The sequence below is a fragment of the Cynoglossus semilaevis genome, chromosome 5, assembly GCF_000523025.1.
Source record: "Cynoglossus semilaevis isolate Cse_v1.0 chromosome 5, Cse_v1.0, whole genome shotgun sequence".
In the NCBI taxonomy this organism is placed as follows: domain Eukaryota; kingdom Metazoa; phylum Chordata; class Actinopteri; order Pleuronectiformes; family Cynoglossidae; genus Cynoglossus; species Cynoglossus semilaevis.
In genome coordinates this window covers 1,769,402-1,773,729 of record NC_024311.1, presented here as the reverse complement: position 1 = coordinate 1,773,729, position 4,328 = coordinate 1,769,402, and positions in this window count along the sequence as shown.

Below are 4,328 nucleotides of genomic sequence, written 5' to 3'. Positions count from 1 at the left end.
AAAAAAAGCAGGGAGGGCCGTTTCATGGGGTAGTTCACATGTGTAATGCTTTAGCGCCCTCTGTTGGCCAAGGAAAAATAAAAACCCACATCAAATTCATTTCCACCTCAGTTCGGACTGTTGTTCTGCTGACATACAAAAGGACCAACAAATAGTTTTTAATGAGTTCTATTTACCACTAATTTTCTTTCTCTTTTTCATTCTTGGTAAAAAGGAGTTTGTAAAGATATCCAAGTGGCTACTTTAAATTCTGAAAAAACTGATTTAAAGTAACTTGGGGAAAAAAAAAAAAAATATATATATATATACTAGGCTTAATTGTCTACTGGCTTAATCCGTGGAAGAAAAAAAAATCCACTCAAGTCATCCCAGCCCTGAAATATAATTTATCAGTCTCTGATAGTAATCTTGAATTAATCATGAAGGTGAATTCATTAGCAGTAATTGCCAGGTGAAAGGCCAAAGTGTGGTGAAGGTTCATAAAAGGGGAGATAAAATCCAATTCATTTGGTATTGATTTGCAAATGACCTCTCTTTCGCTTTCTCCTTTTCTCTCTCCCTTTCTCTCTCTCTTTCTCAAATGCTCTATATGACAATCAACTTAATTAAAGAAGTTGAACAATCAGTCCCTTGCAGTCAAGACAAAATTAGACTTCCTCAGACCAAGCACTTTTAAACCTAATCAGGAGTCCACTAATTAAACTTCATCACAGCAAGTCACCTCAAAGGCAGCACAGAAATGTTTGACTCCAACTCCAAAAAAACAAAACAACACATATCTGGCATATTTGGGTACCTATGCACAACAAACATATCTATAAATAAATAGACTGGTATCCTGGGCCGCGGGTCATGAGCCACCGGGTCAGAGAAAAAAACATTTTTTCATATAAATTTTATTAATGTTAGTGCAAAATATTGTATTTCAACGATGCTGCCATACTTTAAAAGCTAATAATAAAGCTAAGCTAATAAGTAAAAATGTTGGTTAATTACATTACGTTACAGTACCTAAAAAAAAAAACAAATAATATTTAACAAGTAAATGTATCAAAGGAAAAGTAATACACTTTAGCCTGGGCTAAAAACTACTAAATAAAAAAAGAGAGAGCATGAGAGAGAAGCTTCTCCTCATGAAAATATTCATATTCCAGGGCAGTCCTGTGGAATGAAGTTCATTCCACAGCACTGGAAAGGCCTTGTCCACTTAATTTCAGAGCTTGGATCTGGCAACATGGAGGAGCAACTGGTCTGATGAGAGCAGCGAGAGTCTCATAACTAAACTTTGATCTCAACACTGCAGAAGTCAAGCGCAGTCCCAGAGGAACACGCCCCGGAGCTTCAGCACCACTGTTGGCCAGAACTACTTATTAGAACCATTTATCACGTTTGTTGCTGGGCACGCATGCAAAATACATCTTCCTTCTCCATGTAGTTGCCTGTGATATTATTCACAGCTTCTTTTTAATTTATCCTGAACACTATGGCATTTATAACTGCCTCTGGGGGAGCCACAGCTACATCAAGCCCAGACATGTGCGAGGAGGAGCCTGTGCCTGTTGCCTGAAGCTTGCATTTATTTAGATCCCTTTTTTTTTTCACATCTGAAGATAAACTCAACAGTTCATCACTGACATTTGTTTATGGTTGTTTATGGTTATTTGTCTTTCACAAGCCAGCTTCATTGATCACAGACGGTTACTTATTCCACAACAATGGCTCTATAGATCACACATCTGCACATTTATTTTTGCGTGCGTTTTACAGAATAACCAGCGCCGGTCTACCTGTTAGAATGATTATGTTCGTTCCCATCATCAGTTCTGTGAGTACAGACGGTTCAACTGAATGTTATTGTAGAGTTGTTGTCTTTTTTTAATTATTAATCATTTGTCACAAACCTTTTCATTCTCTTACACATTTTCATTTTGTAGCCTGACTGGACACCGAGCTGCGCATTCGCATTGAATTTCAAATAAGATCATTCACCGTTTGATGTTGTCGTACTCCATACAAATGCATAAACTGCAATCACAGTTCGGCAGGAGCCGATATGTAACCAAGCTGACTATGTGCTGTACAGAAGACGCAGGAAGGACAAAAGGAAGTACATTTACTCATGTGTATGACATTTTCCAAAAGCAAAGTTTACTTTTAGTTGTTGAAATGCATTAAGAGACTGTATGGACTTGCTGGTATCAGGACTGGAGCCTTCTGATGGCAACCCACTGCACCACTCCAGCCCCAACACTAGGGGAGGGAATGTCAATTCTGTCTTATTGACAAGTATCAATTAAGCATTGATTACAGCAGCGGTCCCCAACCTTTTTTTGTACCAAGGACCTGTCGGCCAGTATCAGCCATTACTGCAGACCGTTAATACCACGCCATAATTATTTTCAAAATAAAACATCTTTTAGACTTTATTCTGTTAGTATCGGAGTCTGAATGACCTGTTGTTTTGAAACATTACCAGATTATCTTTTAATATAAAAAATGAATAAGAAAGTAGTGGGTTATTTTTGAATGAAGTAAATTAGTTTAACTGAAGTACATTGTTTCACTGTGTCCGTTTAACTGAAGTACATTGTTTCACCGTGTCCCACTGCAGCCCAGTAACAAATGACCTATGGACTGCCACTGGTCCCCAGACCGGGGGTTGGAGACCCCTGGAATACACTCTTATCTATTATAAATGTTTCTCTCATAGTCACAGGGCAACTTATATATATATGCATAGATATACAGATAAAGGCTCTTTTTATTTTAAGACCATGTAAAACCTTGCAGAAGGCCAGGCTCTGGATACACATTTGCCAATGTTTACTAAATTCTTAAAGCAGAAACAAACAGGTGATACCAGAGCAGATGTACTGGTTAAACCTGTTTGTCAAATGTGACTAATCACTCATGTAATTTATACTCTTGCTCCAGGTGGAAACTGCCTCAGTGTTGGAATACTGTGCATGTTCATTCAGGCCAAGCAGCGCAGTCCTGAACCTCTCATCCAGAGGGATTCCACACCGGAGAATCCGAACCATAGACATGCAGACAACAGCTGTTAAGTATGAAACCATTCATCTGTTACTTTGTCACTCATCCAATCAATACGGACATTTAAAACCAAGAGCAAGAACAAGAATTTCGCTGCCTTTTCGAGGAACCGTTTTCCAAGAAGAATTCCAAACTTCCTGGAAAGCTGCTCACCAACATCACTAAGTGTGTTTTTTTTTTCTATCTCTTATCAAGCTCCATGTCAGAGTCACCACACCCCTGCCGCTGCTGCTGCTGATCAGTACTGTCTGTAGACTGTTGGACTTTTTAATTAATAGAAGATTAGAACTGACATTTGCAACATAACAAGGTAAGTTGTTTTTTTTTTCATTTCTTCAGTAGCTCATTAATTTAAGGAAGCCTAGAATAAGTTAACAATTTTTCCACCAGTAGATTAAGTATTCTTTCATGCGCACTGATCAAAGGTTGAACAATCCGAGTAACACAGACTTTATCGATGATTAAAGCCAGTCTCTGAATCTTTCTTCTGCCCCGTCAGGGGTCAGTTCATTAGAGCCGTTCACTCAGGAGCACGGAGCAGTGGGAACAGAGAGAGCCACATTCTGGGTGATCATTGACACGGCACAGCTGTTGACAGTTTTGTGCATGTTATAAACTTTAAGCAGTTCAATTTATTAGCTCTGAGTCACTGAGGCTCATAAACTGCCGGTGCAGCGCTGGACTTTACCCCCACACGTGGGTTATTTCCAGGGATGTTAAGTCATGCACGAATCAAACCTTGACACCTGGTTAAACAGAGTTAACTGCTTCAACTCTCAGTGCCCGTGTGTAGATATCTGACGGGACTTCAGATGCTCTGAGGGCACGTTAAGAAGCTGAGGGAGCTTCTATCCGGGGTGAAGACTCCACAGTTACAGCTTGATTTGACACATTAACACAGGGGTGTCAAACTTCGGTTCACACGCCACCCTGATTAGCGGCCGAGTGGAAGCAAAGAAGTATATTAGATAGTTTTATTATTCATTTATATTCAATGAAATATATATTTACGATAAAAAACATCATGCGAACATGAAAACAGGCGGGGCCGTATTGAACTGCCTAGCAGACCCGTTTTGGCCCCCAGGCTGTATGTTTGACAGCTCCACATTAACAGTAAAAACCCTTATTTATACTGCGAGTTCTCTCTTGTTTTACACAAGAGTCAGAAACCAGAGGTCAACTCCAAACGAAGCCATGAGCAGGAAGGGGCAAACAAGGTCCCACAGGCCGGACAGTACTGGCTCGTTGTTGTTTTTTTTAATCCAGGGTGA